This window comes from Filicampus tigris, chromosome 17 (assembly GCF_054856515.1).
Source record: "Filicampus tigris isolate MCC_2025a chromosome 17, RoL_Ftig_1.0, whole genome shotgun sequence".
Classification (NCBI taxonomy): Eukaryota; Metazoa; Chordata; class Actinopteri; order Syngnathiformes; family Syngnathidae; genus Filicampus; species Filicampus tigris.
The window spans coordinates 8,530,905-8,551,895 of record NC_141233.1 but is presented as its reverse complement, the minus strand read 5'-3'; the positions used below and the strand labels follow the sequence as shown (position 1 = coordinate 8,551,895).

At 39.1% G+C, this 20,991-nt stretch overlaps 1 protein-coding gene across 4 annotated transcripts in view; it reads left to right on the top strand.

The window, feature by feature from the left end:
• The first annotated feature begins 2,217 nt into the window (after positions 1–2,217).
• Positions 2,218–20,991, top strand: part of npas2 (neuronal PAS domain protein 2) — a 45,859-nt gene continuing 27,085 nt past the window's right edge. For all 4 annotated transcript variants that reach the window (XM_086012500.1, XM_086012498.1, XM_086012499.1 and 1 more), the window contains exon 1: positions 2,218–2,544. The gene's annotated coding sequence lies outside the window, so the exon portion shown is untranslated. The remainder of the gene's footprint in view (positions 2,545–20,991) is intronic.

Below are 20,991 nucleotides of genomic sequence, written 5' to 3'. Positions count from 1 at the left end.
TTGGACACAAAAAGGAAATTGTCTTGAATAGCACAGTGGGCTCCCTGGTAATTGTGCTGGAGAGTGTACTGTGTACTGTATACACTCACCAGCCACATCAAGTGTGAGGTACTCACCCAAAACTTACCTCCTCTCCCCTCTGCACCCACCGGTGCAGCCAGAACTGCTCTGACATGTCAAGGCACGTACGCCCGAAGACCTCTCTAAGTGTTTGTTGGTATCTGGCACCGAGGCGCTAGCAAAGACCGTGCAGTAGAGAGCTCTGGATTCTGTGGAACAGACATGTTTTCCTAGAATGTTCCTGCGATTATATATTGCAGTGAGAGGCAAAGTCCACACCTTGTTATGAGCCTCAAAGCATTCCGGAGTCATTTTTTACAATGTGTCACTTGTTCATACACATGTGCTGTAGGCTGTGTGTATGTCAATTCATCAGCGCACTGTTTCACAGAACAGCATACTGATTCCACGCATGTGTCCCTGAGTGCATTCTCGTGGCAAAAAGTGTTACCAGAAAGAAGACATATGCCAATGGTTAGAAGTGAAACATTAGCTAAATTAATCCTGTTATCACTGTTATATGGCAATCGTACGCACTAATGGTGACTGCCCATTGTGCAGGTAACAGGACGCTACATTTTTTTCCATTAACTTGTTAGTGCCAATGTAGCTGAACAGACGGACTCGCCATTCCCATTAAAAAGACTGAGTGCTTCTGTAGGTGCACACTAGCACAAGAATATTTCTATTTAATTGGATTATATGTGTGTTGTGTGTGTGATTTAAACATTGATGTGCATGCATGGGCTGGAACAGTGGTGTCAAAGATATGGCCCGCGGGCCGGAACTGGCCCCCAAGGAGGTTTGATCAGGCCAGCAGGATCATTTAAATTTGAAAAAAATGCATAAAAGAGACTAATTAGTATTTTTAATACGGTGCAATTCATGAGTTATCCGCTAGGGGGCACACTGTTTTGATCAGAGTAGAAGACAACTTTGTTTAAAAATTCCTTTCTTTATGAATCTCGTTTAATCTTAAAGTTCATTACTATATTTTTCAATACTAATTACTTGTTAAAGTTTTGTGCCTTTGTACAATCAGTGGAATCAGTTGCAATGCATATATGTGAATGATAAAAGTAAATTGCACATTTGTCTAAGGAAATCTAAGGTGTTTCATGAAATGTTTTGTAAAAGGAATGTTCATTAAATTTCAACATTTTCCTAATGTTCTTGTGCTTCTTTACACCAAAACAGAGGAAATGCATGATATTTTGGTTATTTATGAGGATGGTATTGTTTTAATGGTCCGGCCCACTTCTACCCACATCTACCGGGGCCGTATGTGGCCCACAATGTGAAATGAGTTTGACACCCCAGTTCTAGAAGATACTGGATGCAATGGCACCATAATTCTGCCACTTGTTATTTGCAATATTACTGAAGCGGAAACTTAATCCAGCCCCAATTTAGTGTGTTTTAGCTATATGCAAGTGTTTGGGGAATAAAGTTACTTTTTTAATGTCTTATTTCTAATTAAAAGGGGGAAATCTGTTACATATTGTATTACAACTTACTATTTTTTATTTTAAAGAAAAACAAAGTTTATAAGATCACTAGCTATGCCTATATTTACATAATTGGTCAATGAATTGTTTGATTTCTACTGTAGGTGTAGAAAACATGTACATTTTGTTTTTATTTTAACTTTCATTTAGAAAAAGAAACCAAATAAAATGTGCTTGTTAAATCTCCTGCATTGTATTGTTTTATTATTTAAATATACGTTTATTTTATGTGTTTGTATTATTATTATTATTATTATTATGTACCGTAAATGTTTACACATGCACATTGATCGGTCTCATTAGCGTGTTTATCGTGGAAACAAAGTTTCTGTACTTCTGTTAAATCCATTTCCAATCCAGAGGAAAGGGGTAGTTACAGTTTGGTATCACAATTTTTGTCTTTTCTATCTTTCGCTCGCAATTATAATGGTGTTTCTTAATCTTTCCTTTTTATAAGTGATTTGGGATGTTTTGTGCAACCATGACTGTTTAGAAAACATCTTATATATATTCATAAACGTTAGAGTCACTATATCATCGAAAATGGAAGCTCTCTCTCTCTCTCTCTCTCTCTCTCGCGTGCGCACTCACACACACACACTCACTCGCGCGCGCGCGCACATCAACTTTATTTAGTCGAGTAGGCGGGCTCAGGCTCTGGCCGCACACTGGCTGCAGTCAGGCAACATGTTCATCTAGTCTTCACACGAGCGTTGACTTCGCAGCACGCCTTGTGAGTCATATGAAGACGTTCGATGCCGGGAGCAGCGTGGACCGGTTTTAACGGGTCGGATCATAAGAGATCGAAATCTATAGAAGAACGTTCACGAGACGTCAGTGGCAGCTCCGGCTCTGGGTGACTTCTTTTCCACCCTCTTTTTTTCTTTTTGGAATGTAGAGCATCTGTTTTGTGTCGTCGCTTCATTCGGCGTGTGTTTCCGTCTGGTTCCGTCTGACCTGCATCTTACACAGTCAGGTAAAACAGCTTGAGACTTTTCACTATACTTTTCTTACTTGTACTGCTTATTTTGTTCATGCGTGTTTAGTTTTTACCTACATAAATCTGATTTTGCCCATTTTAGTGCAAAAAGTTTCCGCACCAATGGGATGGCTGCAACTTATTCTATTGGTATTGTGATATTGTCTAAAAGTGTAACACACCTGACATATTTTCCTGGAATCATAGATTGACACCAGGAAGTAATAAACTGGTTTAAAGAATGACTAATTAAAACGGGATAAAAATAAATTAATAAATTAAAATGCAATGGAATGATTTAAACCGAACTCATGGATTTAGAATGCAGAGCAGAGGCGTGTAACTTAAACTCCACGGACCAAATAAAACCCTCAGAGGAAATAACTGTTATAAAAAGACTAATAACATTAACACACTGCAATAAACGTCCTGTTGGGTTATTGCAGCATTCACTGTTATTCACTGCAGACACTCTTATAATCAAAGTATGTGCATATTAAGGGACATAAATACATAGCAGGGTCTCTGACTGACATAGCAGGGTCTCTGACTGTTTCTCATAATTGAGCCAAGGCACATACTGTACTTTCCATTTAAAACAGCTCACGTCCGCTAAACAAAATCGTCCCCCCAAAAAGGTCTATATGCCGATTTTGTGATGAGCTTGTATAAATTTACTTCCAAATGTCAGCACTGAGTGTAAAACCTGGGGAATACAAAGCTATTACTCTGTTGTCAACAGGTGGATACACAGTTAACTGTAATTTCTGCCATCTAGTGGAAGAGCATTTAATTGTTCTGCCTGCCACTATACATTGCCGGCATAGATAAACATCTTGAGCAGTTTTGCCATCTTGATGTGTTACTCGGCAGCCGCGAACAGCCATGAAGAGGATGTGTGCTGACAGCTGAGCGGGCCGAGCTGGGTCGCTCCGCGGCTGACTCAAGTGGGCTGTTCGCCGCGCCATATGCTCCTTTTACATCATGCTGCTAAACATTTGGGCCAGCCTCATGACTCTCTGACGCTGCTATTGCCTTCTGCCGCTTATCTGCACTCCTGTCACCACATACAAGTTGCACTAGATAACTGCAGTATGTTTGCAAAATTTGCTCAAAGAGGACTGTAACTTCACCTAATTTATATTCGGTATATCTCCACGTTTACACATCATTGTGATAAAGCCACATATTTGTTTGCATTATTGTTGTAATCTGATTTATGCTGACGCCACACTTGTTTCTTAGAATTTTGTGACCCTTTGAACACTTAAGACTGCAAGTCAAAGTGTTAGTTTACAACTAACTGAAGTAGATAAATAGACTCTTTTGCCTTTATTTTAGCATAAGACTTAACCTACTGTATAATACCAAAACATGTATGTGTAATCGTAATACAGATTAAGGTATTGCTCGTGTTTGTCAAAACATACATGGGAGGAGGACCATGAAAAAAAAGTTGCACATTAAAATCACAATCGTAATATTGAGGGAAAAACATCACAATTATATTACAGTATTTTCCAAAAAGATTCAGCCCTATTAGTTTGTTGCATAACAAGAATCAATAACCTGCGTATTCCAGTATGCAGTTATATACGTTCCGTGGGGGGAGCGCAGTTATATTTTTCCAAAATGTGCCTAGGCTCAATAAATGCTGTTAAAATAAAATACACATTAAGATGTCATACTAATGTGAAGTACCGAAGTGGAATTTCAGAGACAGTTTTAAAAAAAATATTTTTCCTAATAGGAACCACACATGCTTTAAAAAGAGTCTTGCTGTTGCATCCCTCAGGAAGGTCAATTAATTGTGTTCACTTTTCACCATATTCACCCCATGTCCGAGTTTCCGAATCTGTTGGGAGAAAAAAAAAAAAGAATGCTGTGGTGAAGGTTAGTTAACTGATGGCACAGAGCCTCCTCTCTGATGTTACAGAGCATGTTGTGGGGGGAAAGTAGGTTACTGGGCCATGTCCTGCAAGCTTAAACTGAAGGCTAGTCTGAATATTGCTAGAGCTGCTTAGTGTGACTGGGCATGCACAAATGGCTGAGGTTTGTGTAGCAGCAAAAGGGCTCATTCGGGCCCGCTGTCTCTTTAAGGAAACGGAGCCTGGGCGCTCCACATAAGGATGAATGTTGAATGTTCAAGCCATGTTGATTCATCTCGAACACACATGGAATAGCCTAAAATCTGCTTGACTAATGGCGCAGGAGGCAAACTCACCTCAAACATCACTTATCAGATCCTGATACTGTGTATTGACCGGCCACAACAGTATGACCATATGCAGAAAAATAACACTGTTTGGATCTTTTTCAAAGAAGTGGTTATAGTGGTGCAGAACTTCACAGCTTCATACTGGGGAACGTCACTACAACACAGAACCGGAAGAATAGTTCTATTATTGAATTAATACGCCGATTACATGATCCAATCAAAAAGGAGCATTATCTTTGTATAATCTATAAATGCAGATTGTCATTAGATTGTGCATGATGTCGTGCATCCAGTGTTAATAATGGTTCTGAACTCTCAGCATGGGAGCTAGTTAGGATGTGCTCATGTTATTGATTCTCATGCACTCTGTTAATGTACAGCCTGTGTGCATCTTGTGTGTTTCCACATTAAAATGACAATTTTAGAACACGGGCAGCAGTGGTTAGCACCTGGTTGTGTGCTGCCCACTGGATTCATTGAAGACTAAAAATTGTCCGTAAGTGTGAATATGAATGTATTTTTTGTCTCCATGTGCCCTGCAAGAGGCTGGTGGTGACCAATGCAGTGTGTATCCCACCCAAAGTCAGCTTGGTTAAGCTCTAGTCAGGACAAATGCCTACAAAATTGATAGATGGAATTCTAGAACCTTTTTACAGTTTAAATTAAACCCTGTGGCTTTTTATGTATTAGATTTATCTGTTGGTACGTTAGATTTGTTTTTGTTCAACAAACTAGATAGAAGTAATATATTTTTATTGAAGAAACCAGCAAACACATACCACGTTTCCATCAGTGACCTTTGCTTACATCAATTTACTTAATCAACATAATTGTTCATATTCATCATATACTGAGCATTGAACAGAAGACGACTGCATACCTTATCCTTTCATTTACTTTAAAGCTATTCGTTGCTGTATTGGTACTGACCAATGTTGAAAGAGGCAGAACTTTGACACTGAAAAAAATGCAACTGCTTTAATTGAAGTGACCTAAAGTATATGAACCTTTCAAGTAAATAAAACCTATGAACAAAGGTCTACAGAAATTGGCATGATGTGAAAGATTTTGCCATGGAAGCTAATGTGGGCACGATTTTCAGATCTGATGCCTTGAGATGAATGGAACCATGAGGAATTTGTCAATAGGCAAGTTGATGAATGTATTTGAGGGCCTGCAGTGTAGACGTGCTGTAGTCAGGGGATCTGATGCAGTAATGTATCTCAGCCAATGAGAAGACTCTGTCATGTCTATGATGATCAAAGGTTGAACCAAGTAATAGGAATCACTTATCAGATGATCCATCCAGCCATTGTTACACCGCCTATCCTGTTCAGGGTCACTGCGAGCTGGAGCCTATGTCCTAGCTGATTTCAAGGCTAAAGGCAGACTATACCCTGGACTGGTTGATCGTCATTTACTGGGCACATTGACACAGACGACTATTCACCCTCACATTCACACTGAGGCGAATAAAACCACATCAGTGACTTTATCATTCGATGATACCCTTTAATTCAATACCATGCCATTCTTCTAAACAATATTTATGCAACGCAACAATATATTGCCCTGATAAGGAGATTCCAAAGACATAATGGATTTCATTGTAATACAGTACACCAATTCTCTTGATAATGTATTTAGTCTCTTCTACGCAGTGCAAATGACAATGGTTGAAAGCCCTTCAAGTAGCATGTGATACATTCTCCATCATTGGCATCCTTGTAGAGGAGGGGAAGATTAAAGGTTTTATATATAATGTGCTGCACAGAAGAAAACATTTCTTCACAATGTATCATATTATATCCTGTATCATATAATATCCATCCATACATTTTCTGTAATGTTTGTCATTAGAGTTGCGAGTGAGCTGGAGCCTATCTCGCGTGGAGTCCACCCATGTCTCGTCGCCAGCCAACTGCAGTTTAATAGATTGTATCTAGAGTATATAAAATAATTTTCCTTTCCTGCAAAATCATGCCTTTTAAATGGATCAAAAATATCACACCTATTAGTGTGTCAGTGAGATTTGCAACGAGATTAGCATTAAAATTGAAAAACCTTCAACTGATGGCCTAAGCCCAGAGACCTGTGTCAAGTCTCTAGTTACGCCAGTGCTTTGACACCACACTGAAACTGGATATAGAGTAGCGCCTCTCCAAGGTTAATGAAGTACATAAACAACGGTCTTTGTTGCGTTCTTGCTGGGGAAAACCATTGTTAACTTGACCGGAAAAGGGTCATTAGAAACTGTTTGGAAAAGAGCAGATGCTTTGAAAGTATTTTTGTTGTCATACCTGTTGCGGGCCAGTGAACTTAACAAATAGAAGCCTAAAGTACAATGTGTCTTGCTGAATTTAATCAGGAACCTTCTTTCCATCAAGAAAAAGCTTTCAGTGCAGTTCTTTCTTTCTCACTCTTATTTTTTTATAGACCTTGTAAAGGTGAAAATAAAAGTCTTCTAAATTTGACACACCACAGAGAGGAGCTAGCCACCAGCTAGCTCACAAGATAACATGTTTCTGGGGCTCATCTCGACCGGCACGTGGGCGGTGGACTCGTTCCCGGTCTCACCTCCACACTTGGGAATATTCAATAACGGCCAACATGTTATATAAATTGTGGCATCCGGGGAAGATGCATTTTCAGGGTGCAAGCATGGCCAGCTAGCTAACGACATGCTGACGTGGTATATGGGCCTAGTGATAATAACTGAATAACTCGCAATTGTGGCGGATAACATATATTATAACAGCTATTATTTTCAAACATGTACAGTATAATGTAATTAGGAACTAATCTCTTAATTCCCTTTACAGGGTCTTTAAAAAGACATTAAAAACTGCTGCACTGACAGCAGCCAATCAGATTTATTCAGTCTCATTTATGCTGACTGGTGTGCACTCTACTCATCAGTTTGTGGCTAAATATATGAGCATTAAAACTGCCTTCTGCTGGGTTGGGGGCAGTTTGTAATTCATGAATCAAGCTCTTCTTAAGGAGTCCAAACTTGGAAACTGGTTGAACAGCACACTAGTGTCTTTTTAAACAAGATACTGTCAAAGTACACTATCTTGTGTGCACGATTGGCCGTTTGGTAATGTGCGCTGTGTGGGCTGGTTGGTGAGCAACTGATAATTCTGGGTTCTATGTGTGGACATTAAACAAATGCCAGTGAATGAGTCACAGTGCACTTTTGCCATCATTCATGGACCTAGGTACATTTTGCTCCACATCTTACAATGCCGTTGTCTCTTATTCTTCAAGTCAGCTTTATTTGCGCAGCGGAACTATGTTGCACATGACTCTCCGTACTATGACTGGTATTCGTGTCATCCTCTTTGACCTTGTAACTATGACAGACCAAATGTTCAAGCTCTGGTTATATAACTTCCACTACAGACGTCATCGCCCTTGCTGCTGTCGCCGATCTCTTGCTCCGAAGCACACAGTCATTGTCCTCAGTAGCCCGAGGCCCTCATTCACTGAGGCATGAAAAGGGAGATTTCATCTTTTTTTTGATACGCTTTTTCATTTGTAGGATAAACCAAGTTGATTTGCTTTGAGACAAGTATCTGAATGTAACATGTGGGCTACAAGTCTGTTAGTTACAGTATGTGCTCTTTAAGGGACAGGGGTGATTAATTCTATCATTTTCACTGCGATAGCCGATTCACAGTTTCGCACCACTTTTACCTTTCATTCACAACTACAGGTCACAATAGAGAAATGGGTGGAGCGCTAAACTTTGTATTCCAAAGGCCAAAGACACACTTTTACAATCTGCACTGGCCACTTGACTGTGTGTGACCTATTTATGACTCATATCTTTTGCTTAGGGTGTTGGCTGCATGTGCCATGACAGCATGGCTCGTCGTTGTGGAGTTAAACACAAAACACTGCAGGAGACCACAAATAAGTGAGTTCAGGCTGACGCTGAAATGACTGTCGCTTTGTTTAATTTCCATGAGGGAAATCAACTTCAAGCGGTAGTTTTGTTTAATCTTCCGTACCAATAATATATTTTTTATATATATATTATTACAGAGCAGCGATTCAACTGCAAAATCAATGTATACGCAAAATGCCGTCTTTACTCAAACAATGGATGTTCCTATTGCAGACGTCGAGATGGCTTTTAAAATCTGTTGTTAATCCAAACAGTAGCAGCTATGGAATCAGATGAAATAACGCGTATTGTGAACAAATCCCCTTCACAGTAGTAAAGATGATCTTATGTTAACTGTATGTATAATTAACTTTCCAGTTGATTGATATATGTGCTTGTTCATGTTCAGGGGAACTATGCATAGTCAAAGGATTTTTCCATCTATTCTACCTTTACTTTGCCTTCGTCCATAGTTGTCCTTTTTTATTGTTGAGTTTTAAACTCCACTTTCACTTGACACTCTGTCTATTGTAATATGTAGTAGATGAAAAGATGAAGTAAAAAAAAAAAAACTGCCTATTTTTCGAACACTTCCTCTCTAAATCGCCTCATCCCGTGATTCTCAAGCGATATGAGTACCACTGGTGGAATGTTGTCTCCCTCTAGTGGTATGCAAAAGAATCACCAGATCAGTTCTATTTAACTTTTTAATTGAATACATCTTATTTAATCTTTAACAATTTGTTGTCCAGCATTTATCTAGGTAAAATTTCTTCAATTTGATATGCAATAATGTGCATTTTAATTGAATCATTATTTGAGTAATTCTTTCCCTCCTATATTTAGGTGTAAATTTCTCAGCTTTTCTACCTATTAAGGCACTCAAAGTGCTTCAGACTGAGTTCACATTCACCTACTGATGGCGCAGCATCAGAAGCAACTTAGGGTTCAGTATCTTGCTCCAAAACACATCGACATGGTCCCAAGGGCCAGGTATCGAACCCACAACCTCTCGGTTGGGAAACGACCACTCTACCACTGAGCCATGCCGCCCCAGTCTTTAACTTAATGTTTTGCGTAATGTTTAATGTTCAAACTGAGCATGACAATCATTAAAATATCATTTCTCATTTTTGATGAGCACTTGGGTCTACTATGCTACTGCATTTTAATGTTGGACGTTTGGTGGTACTTGGAGAGCAGAAGTGTTTTTTTTTTTTTTAGTAGTTGGTGTAAAATGTTTGAGAACCACTGGCCTAATGTATAATTTGCCATTTGAAAAGCCTTGTGGGTGCAGCTGGCCATGCCAATTTTTCACTGGTTTATGGATTAGTTATGACAGCCAGAGTTTTGGTTTCATGAATCACAAATTATTTTCACTGTCTGTATGATTCATAACCTGCCTATGGAAGTATTTGTGTACCATTTTTTTTTTCTGATTCACGTCAGACAGTTGTCAGCCAGAGTGTGTGCTGTACTTTTCCTAGCATGTAACCTACTTAAGTGCCTGGTGTCTTTCCTCTATAAAGCCAAATCAGATGGCACACCACCAAGCACAAATACAAAAATAATGATCTCGATTTACTCACAAATGAACTCACTCGGTGTGAAATCTGGACCTGTTTGATTGAAAAGACACAGGAATATGTATGAATGGCAACAGGTGGATACCAGGGGTGCGCATCTCTTCAATAAAAGGCAATTCAATTTGTATCTCGATGCATGGGGTGCGATACGAGTCAAGGACATTTTAAAATGAAACAATTCGGTTCGGTTCGATGCGCTCACATGTTTTTTAATCAAAATGTTCCGATTCGAATCTCCTTTCATGACACCTCTAGTGAATACACAGGATTATTGTATTTTCGGCCATCTAATCGAAGAGCATTTCATTTTTCTGCCCGTTCACCATGCGACGCTGGCATAGATAGATGAACAAGGATATGTTTGTAATTAATCGACAATGATTTTCAGACAAATGAATTGAAATTGGTTTATTTCCCGCGGCACTCCTGATGATATTTCGCGGGGCACAAGGGAATCACTGCTCTATGGTGTTAACAGTGTTTCAATAATAGAGTTTCTACATATTCTTCTCTATATCCACAGCCATCATTGAGTGTGTTTGGTCTGCCTTTCTGTGACCCACCAGGATGAAAGGACCAGTTGTGTAGCTGCAGACCTGGAAGTGATTTAAGAGTCTTGCTCAAGGACACTGTACACTCTTGAATTATGACCATGGCAAAGCAAGGTTTTTGTGTACACTCTACTCAGTTCACATGTGGCCTTCAAGCATCAAAACAGCAACAAAACGCATCCGAACGCATCTGTTCACACTAAGACTGTGGAAAGTGGCGAGGATGATTATTTTCCTTCTTCCCAGAGTGCTAACGATCCAGACGTTTGGTTTTTTTTCATCATTAAAAATGTAGATGTTATTAACCTACTTTCTTGGTCAGGCGCATTCTGATTATGTGCACACTCATTTGTCTTAGAGAGCAGGCCCCTCACTTGAGAATAAATGACGTCTGCAGCTGTAGAAAGTTAATTACATAAACATGCGAGACATTTCTTTTGTACGGAAGGAAGTTACAGTTCTCAAGCTTTTGTGTTTTGCAAATGAAACAGGATTCATGTGCAAATGCAGTTCAGTACAGAGCCCTTTTTGTCTGCCAGGTACCTTAAGGAGAATACTTATTTTTCCTTTGCTTCCCCATCTTGGGAGAGAGATGGATTCAATAAAAGGGACTTGTGCTCCTTAGGAATATGGAAGACAGTGTTTCATAACAAGGAAAATACAAGAGCAAGAGACAGGAATGAAGACATAAAGTCATTTTTTCCACGGCCTGCTTACAAAACGCTGTTTGAGTTCACTCGACAGCCGCTGTATTGAAGTGAGAGAGGGGCTGGTTGTGGTTTCACAATTACTAGCCGGTAAATTTGTCTAAAAAAAGCTATGTCATGTTTATTAGCGCGGCGGTTCTACTTCTTATTTTAAGGATGTCATCATCTTTGTGTAGTCAGTAAGTGAAACCAAAATCAGAGCTGGAGACATTGGTACAAAAATGAAGCAGCGTTGTCCTTTCCACCCATGCCCTAGAATCATGACCCACATATTTGCTCACACACTGCGTTTCTTTTCCTGACCAGCAGCACACAATAACAGGCCTGGAATTATGTGATGATTCATTGAGAATTGTCGAAAGCATATACTTTAGAGGAAATTTCCACAAAGATTTATCTGATGAAAGAATATTTGCGAGGGACATCTGCTTTTCTCATCGAAATGAGGCGACCACTCATGAATTCATGCTGTGTCTGGGAAGTGTTTAGTTTGGGTAAAATATCGTCGGAATCATTTTGTGATCTCCTTTAAGTGTAAAATTGAGTCATGAATGAAGCGAAATGATTGGAAAGCGGATTCAACATTCAAACGATAGGTTTACTGTTCGGAATCAATATTATAGACAGCAATACTTTTCTGAGTAGTTATACTTACATTTTGAATGGTTGAAGTTTTAATTAATTTTAATTCATTAGAAAATGGCCGCCTCCTGAGATGGATAAAAACAGACGTATTTTGCTGCTTAACTCATATTCCACAAACGCAACATAATCAGAACGCCGTATTTCGACTAGTGGGGCTGCATACAACATATTACGCTGTAGACATTTTTTGTGGTTGACTCCACCTTTAAGGCTAATTTCTTCCCCCTGACCCCTTTTGTTGGGGTCCAAATTTAGCATTCAATTTTCCAAGTATCACTGCACAGTTAATGCAAGTTTAATAAAGGTGATAGTTTGACCCTGCAACTATTTCTATTTCAATAGTTTCCAATAGGGAGTAATTGTTTTGATCGTCGCGAAGCATTGTGTGTTAAGATTTATTGAAGGCAATTACACATTTCCTAAAGGTGTGACTTGTGAATACTTGGCTGTGTATTCATCAGCCCTGTGGTTGACTGGTGCTCAGGCCGGGGTAGGGTCTGGGAAAATATTCGACATCAGTGTTTCCCAACTGTTAGTCAGCTAAGGAATTGAGGAAAAAAATCTCATGGCACACCACCAAAAAAATATATATAAAATGCATATATACTGAAATAATAATGCTTGGTGTCAATTGAATCTTATTCTGTTTTATGAGTGGCATCAGGTGGCTATACAGATTAATTGTACATTCTGCCATCTTGTGGAAGACCATTTAATTGTTCTGGCCGTCACTATACGTCACTGGCATAAATGACTGAATAAAGATATAATATTTGTAGTAGATAAGAGGGTGATTGGATAATTTCCAGCAGCACAGCTGATGAGCTCTCAGGGGACACTTGTGATGCTCAGTGGTTAGGGAATCACTGCTCTTCATTTTTCTTAAATTTAAAGAGGGCAAATTATGAAAATGTGACTTTTTGCTTGTTTGTATACTAATAGTTCCTGCCAAAAACTTAACAGCTAGACTGGGTGAAGTTCCAGACCTTAGTTTTGTGTCATAAGTCAACATCATCTGAGAGTGGTGATTCCATAATTTTTGTTGGGGTTGTAGCTTGATTTTAGCAAGACAAGAAAATGATGTCTAAAGTGTACCATACGTCTCGATCCATGCACAATATGCATAATATATCTGCCAGATGCTTTACTATCAAGTAGTCAAACATAGTGATTTACCCCCAATACACACAAAATCCAATTATGATAATTACTGTGCATCTACAGCCAGGTCACATGGCGAGGTTATGAAAATGAAAGGTGTAAGGGCCTGTGTGTTTTTTTCCCCCCGTTAGCACAGCAGGTGAAGATTTTTTAAGCGACACACTGACAGTCCAGCCAGTAGACCTCAGCTTGAAAGTGCAAGGGTTCAGCTGCTACCCACGGGAGGATTAGTGTGACGCTGCTGTTTTTGTTGAGACAGATGCTGCACACGGTAAAGCACTGCCAAGGGGAAGGTAGGATAATTAGGTTGCACACTGACCGGTGCCCTTTTCCAGTGTTACTACTTATTGTATTTTTGTATTGTATTGTTGGTGATGAAGTGAATGACAAAATGGTTCTGCAAAGTGTCCTTTAAGAGGCATTCCGGATTGAGGAAGGCGTTGATGGACGTCAGCATGGTGCTGATGAGATTTGTTTACTGGGGAGAATTAAATTGCTTTTGATGTATTTGTCTCATGTTGTGTTTTTTTTTTTTTTATAGACTGGTACCGTGACTTATGAGAGCCCCAATTTATGAGCCGTCGCTTGGTCATTTATTTTTTTTTCGCTTTGTGATACAAGAAAAAATGTAACGACCAGTGAGATTCAGTTAATTCAAAAATTCGGTTTGAATCGGACAATCAGTTTTAATTTCCAAAATGTGAGTGCATCAAATGGAACCAAATAAAAACGTTCCATTTTAAAATATATTGAGATACTGTATGTATCCAATCGTCCTTATTGGCGATATATCTTTGAAGGAAATGCCAGATTTACAATGTTGATAAGTTCATTCATATGTAAAAAGACAAGAAGAAACTCATCGAAATGAAATTCCCACTGAATCAAATTGAATTGAATGATTCCGGGAATCGCAAAAATCCAAGAATAATTGTCACTCACTCAACTAATCCATTATCAAATTAATTAATTACTTTTAAAAATCGATTAATAGTTCAGAGACCGTGTCGAATTTGGAATCCAAATCCTCTGAATTTCAGCCTCTCCACAGTAAAAATTCTCATATTTCTGTCGTCTTACATGACAACAGACTTATTATCTTTGTGTTAAATCAAAATAAAACATATGCAAACATGATCAACAACTAATCGACAGATTAATCAATTAAAAAAATAATTCGTAGTTTCAGCCCTAGTTTGTAGTCTATTAATGCAGTTTTCTGTTTAATTGTGCAGTTCATTTCTACAATGTATTATCACGTCCTTTTGTCTCGCTATTCACTGACACATTCATTAATATTAATGACATAATGACCTCGACTCTTCCTTTCACATCTAAATGATCTTGGAGCCCAGTCTTAAATCTACGTCACATAAGGAATGTATCCATGTATTTGTGCGGCGCACACAGAGCCCGGTGGCTTGTTGGATGCGGTTGCTTCGGTTGGGGGAAGTAGACACCACACACGGTTGCCATGGCAACACAGAGGGAACAGCAGTTCCTGAGTCTAATTAACGACAGTCAGCGCTCCAACAGAGGGTCACGATGACATCATCAATACCAGTGACTCTTAGAATCCGCGTGACCTCATGTCTCAGTGACGATGGAAAGTTATTCCTCTCTCTTTGTAAAAAGCCCGGCACACGGAAGGAAGAAACAGGATGTATAGAACAGTACAGCTCTTATTATGTAGTCAGGTCTTCCTCAGAGCAGGAAATGTCATCTTATTATCTAATAGCAATAGCATGACCTACATAAAAGAGCAGAACTAATCCCCATGTAGGCGGATGGTGAATAATGCAGGAAAATGTGGGAGATCTTAATGAATCTTAGATGTCTCACACTTGTTGGCTGCTGGCCCAGCGTCATTTTGCTTCATGGACATCCTATACGCTTTGATGACTGGGGCTTTATTCACTTTGTAGGTGTGTTTCAAACCGTTTATTTAAACCACATTTGGCAGTGGAATCCTACATTATTTCCAGCCAAAATGTGAAGAAAAAGATTTAAAATTAAAAAAATTAATTTAAAAAAAGAATTGAAAAAGGAAATGTTGGTATTTTTCATTTGTGCGCCAGCCTAATCCCTAGCGTGGGTCAACTGCACTGACACTCGTATTAATAATGTAGAAACCGCCAACAGAGCAAAAAAAAAATAAAAGAGCAGCATTGAGGAGGAGTTTAAAGATTTTGAAGACTGTCGACTGAAATATGACCAATTATGGCTCAGCTTCAGAAAACAGGTGAGCTGTGATTGGTCGTTCCCTGAGCAACTGTGATGTCATTTTCAGTCGACAGAAGTGACAAAATGGCCGTTGTGCTCTGAGATGGCTAAGTGTACTTTGCTGCTCAACTCATATTCCACAAACGCAATATTAATCAGAATGCCTTGTTTCAACTAGTGGGCCTGCATAGAACATCTATATTCTGGAAAAAAATATGGTTGGGTTGACTTCCACTTTAAAAGAGGATTTTGACTTGGACGTGCTAGTGGAAGACAAACAATAACAGATAATAAATCTATCGCTTTGATAACTTGAGGAAAGCCAGCAACCGCATAAAAGCCATCTTTTATCTGATTAACGTCGCCTTGAATGCATATGAATTACTGTAGATGTAAAGTATGTGCCCATCCTAAATAAAATTGTGTTCAAAACTTGGGACAAGCACCAATTTTCAGTGTGCTGAAATGACGCAGATGCAAGGAAATGCAGAGTTGAATGGAGTTTTGTCATCATAGATATGGCATGACTCCTTCTTGTGACCGACTACAAGTTAGCCCTTAAATCATTCACAATCATTCCGAAAACACCCAAATTGCATTACTCAATAGAAGACATGACCCTTACTTGTGTGGGACCCCTAACTATCGACTCATCACAGTACATAATTGTCCCTGTATTTGATTATTGTATTTTTTTAAGATGGATAACTAGTTTTGAACGGAAATGGCAAGCTTTACACAAAATGATGGAGAAAGTCAAATCTTGAATTTGACATCCGTGCTATATTGCGAATGTCAATGAGTACCATTGAAAATTCAGCACAAGGCATCATTTGTCAACATTCCCTCTTGAGTTGTAGCAGCTGTTTATTTGTTCAAAGATAACACTGCATATCTACATGTAATATCTTACATGGTTAAGATAACGGAAAGTAGGAGAATAACAAACCATAATTGCAAATATATCACAATGGCACAAATTGTTTTTGGGTGAACAGATGACATTTAAAAAAGGAACGCCATGCAGTATGATAGATGTTCATGTGCCAGATTTCTAATGAAGTGCTCTCACGAAAGCAGAAAGTAATAACAATCGTAATGGATGGCAATGTGAATTAAACAACTCTGATTATCTTGAGGCAGCACTGCGGGCAAGTTGTTAGCACATCTGCAATGAAGACTCCAAATTGTCACAGGGCTGAGTGACGTCTGTGTACAGTTGTCTTGTGACCAGTCCAGCATTTGCGTCACTTCTCACCCAAAGTCAATTCACCACGTCACGAAATTAGAAAGCAGTACCGTAATACAATACAATAAAAATGATCGTCACTGTAGAAATTAGGGAGGAATTGGTCCCTAAAAAGTATGTTCCTACAGGTATGTGTTCAATGAGTCCGTATACTATACCGTATAAGATTCACCTTTCCAGTTGAACTACAGTACTGAAATAAAAGATATTTTCTACGCTATTCTATATATGCCAGCACATACATAAATTATAAAGCCAGACAGATTGCTTTTCATCTTTTTCGTCTTTTTCCAGCACAGCAGAACAATGGTATGTCAGGATATGCTCAAAAACGTACATTCCAGTGAATTATATATAATATGATAATGCTACATCTGTTTCAAATACTCCGGATGAAGAACATGTATTACAATGACTAGTTTTATAACTCTTGTAAACCTAATTACTAATAGGGCGAGGTCTTCTCTTCTCCCTGTTTTAGAGATTGTTCAATGACCTTTGAATCCTCTGAATAGAAAATTTGCACGTATCTTTTTCGGAAGTGCTCTCGCAGAACTCTCAAATTATTCAATCAGCGCTAGGTTACTGATTGATCATAGCAGAGCTGTTTTTTATTAGGTCCAAAAGCTGCCCAAATAATTGATATTATTTGGAGTTTAAGTCTTCAGTTTATGGTTATAATAATTTATCATCTGGTTGTTTTACATTCTGTTTAATAATTGCTGTTTATTGATGGATAGCTGCTGTATGCAAGCAAACTGCAACCTGATGTACTGCTCTGTCAACTCTGTGACCTGATAGGCCACCCTCCACTCTCTATGTAAGGCAACTGGTACATGCTGGCATGATTCATAAACAAGCGTGTCTTCAAGAGATGCAATGATTGATTAAAAACTAATCGATTATCAAATCCGAATCGTTTAGGTACCTTTAACGTAAAATTCTCCAAATGCTCAGAATTCCAGCTTCTCAATTACAGTATTTATGTCACTTGGTTATTCATAGACCATGCAGGAAAGTGCTCAGACTAACACCACTGCTTCTTTATTGACAAGGAAATCGGCTGAGATGATTTGCAACATGGTCATCAAACCGGTTGGCAGGGGAGCCCGGTCTACACTCAGAACATACAAAAGTGATTAAATCATCAGGTATGGGATTCCTTTGGGATTCCCACCAGAGAATCTGAAGCTATTTTGTTGGGTTACCTTACTGGAACCACCTACAGTTACACCTGGTTTGAAGAGAAAGTGATAAGGGAGTCAAAGGTACGTACACCCGCTACCAATTGAAACAAACTTGTCATGTGGGTTGTGAGTCACTAAATAACTAACAACAAAAAGCTACACGCTGTCGTTTGCCATTTCATTCCCTTGAGTTGCCAGCAAAAATATGAGCTACGACTGCTAAATGGTGGCAAACTCCAAAACAAGCAACAGATAGTGAACCATTCTTCAAAAAATACGCCAAGTGCTTGCTTCAAGCTGTTTGCCATTCACAGTTCAAATTTAAACATAAAACAAAGAGAATTACTCATTGCGTAATTAACCAAACACCACACAACTTATGAAAGTCTGCTAACACACAATGTAAAACACTATAGATGGGCTTATAAAACTAGCATTGATGTTGCAAAAAAAATGTTATTACTGCCTGGAACAGATTAATGGCATTTCCAGTATCACAAAAAAAGAAATGTGACGTTAAAATATTCCCCAGGAGGCCAAACCTCCTGTGTACCGTGTGTAGTGTGGATTGTCCTTTTGTTATCATTTGTTTGATCACTTCACACATTGTAATGTTTCTGCTTTTAATTACTACTAATCGTGTACTGAATATGATAAACAGGAATTCGGTTTTCTGTCATTATAGTGCTATATGATAATTCACCACTCACAACTGTGTCATTTGCCTAATTGGGAACACGCAGTGGTTTTCTGATGCAGTAGATTGATCTTGTCAAAACAACATGTTCTCATGCGCTGTTTGTTGGAACATTTAACTCACATGACGTCCGAAGTTTGTCACACGGTCACCCAACCTATGCAAGTGAATCAAAAGACAATTGCTTGATTTGAATGAGACGAGACAGGGCAACACAGTGACCTGGTGGTTAGCCCGTTTGCGTCACGGTTGAGAAGTCCTGGGTCTAATTTCAGGCTGTGGCGATTGCATCGAAAAATTTTAACTGTCCACGGACACTTACGTTACTTATATCAAAGCCGTGCTACTATCAAAATGACTACCGTAATACGACAGCAAAGGAGAGGACTCACATTTGTAAGTTGAAATCTAGTCTGGTGATGTAACTGACGAATTACGGAAATACATCAGAACTGGGGGGAAGCTCACTGCCGTTACATTTACAGACTAGCATTCTTAGGAAGTACATTCTCGACCGTTCTTAATAAGATAGTACTCGCTGAGTTCACGAGAACGGACTGTGCGTTGTTGATATTGAGAAACGGCTGTTGAATGTCATCTTATGTACCTACAAAAAGCGACAACTATAGGTTCCTTTTAAATGTACATCTTTAGGCATGATTATTGATGTGTATTGTGAGACGATAAGTTAAGTTTGTTGTTAACTTATCAATGTATGTTTTTTCTTAATGTACAATACTGTAGAGTGGTATTTTTCTTACTAATAATCACATTACAAAAATTATCATTTTTGGGGCTTTGAGATTGTTGAAATGTTTTGTAGGTCTCGAGTTCATAAGCCCAATTAGCAATTTACAAAACAACTACTTACTCAATGCGTGTTCGTTTTTTCTTTCAAGAAGGTATCCAATGTAAATAAAGGCTCACACAAGTCGATTGAATTTTCTCGTCAGTTTTCTTTTCCATCTCAGAAGTTCAGGAATCATACAATAATCAGATCTGAGCAGCTTTTCCATCCCCGTGAATGCTCTCACCCGAGACGGGCGAGGGCAGAAAAGGGGCACGGTCTAACATGCAGCCCTCACATTTATACTGTCTTCAAAATCTAAAGATAATGTGGGCTGGTCTCCTCCCTGGCTGGCCCTGCCAATGGGGCTGATCTTCTCCGGGTGGTCCCATGCTCAGATCAAGGCACGCTGACTCTGAGACTTTTAACTGATTATGCGAAGTGTAATTCCCATTTTGGTTTTTGGTTAACCTGTTGGCTAATATAAAGCCATTCATATAGATTTAGATATAGTCAGGGAACTAATTAAACTCCTGAGAAAAGGCACCACTGTATAGTTAGTTTATTCGGGGCAAAAGCAAGCACAGGTCTTCATGTTTAAGAGACTATTTTGCACAGCAGAGGACATGTAATAACAGGGGTGCACATAACTGGTACGCATTTACGCATGCGCAACAGAAATCACTGATGCGTAATGTCATGTGAGTCACGACGTGCCTTTGCGTACCTGTACACAGTAGTGTAACGGCTCATCTTTGATCCATGAGCGGTACGGATCAAGCATCACGGTTCGAGCTGGGCGCGATCCGCAGAGTGGTTGGTGAATAAAAACTGTGCGCGTTCACATTAAGTCAACGTAATTAGTCCACATTCACTGTAATAGCAGCAGAGAAAGTTGAAAACCCTCATGGCTCACATAAGTCGCATATGGGAGCGCTTTGCAAACATACTCAACGAACACACCACCTCCGCAAAGGCTAACTTCAAAATAAAGCTTACCAAATAACATTGCGTCAATGATGCCAATGCAATAGCCTTAGTAGACTTTTACTTTGAAGTTGACCTCCGTGGTGGCGTAACGGCTAACTTGACTTCCGTTTTCGACGTCTCAGCTTGCCACCTACATCAACACAACGCCATCCCGAAGTCATATTCAAGTCAGTCGCTAATTTAGGACGCTAACAAACCGCTAGTTAATTACGCTGTCATTGTATGATATGGCACAAGTCTCCGGTGTTGGTGGCTAGCAGCTGTTATCATTAGCAACAAGTGCCTGGCTGGTAGTTCAACAGCTCTTCCTTGGCTTATTTTTTTTTTAACTTCTTTTTCTATATTGTGGGGATTATTTTGTAATGTGCTGTCCATGTGTAAAGGAAGGTGCCTTAAATTGCAGGTCTTTTTCATCAATAAAACCTTGTCTTCATTCATTGTATAAAAACACCTTTGCTCACATAATTTTAAGAAAACATTCAGCTCAAAATGTCTGGCAGAATACCTTGTTATTTTATACACTGTACCACGTATAAAACAAGAACATTTGT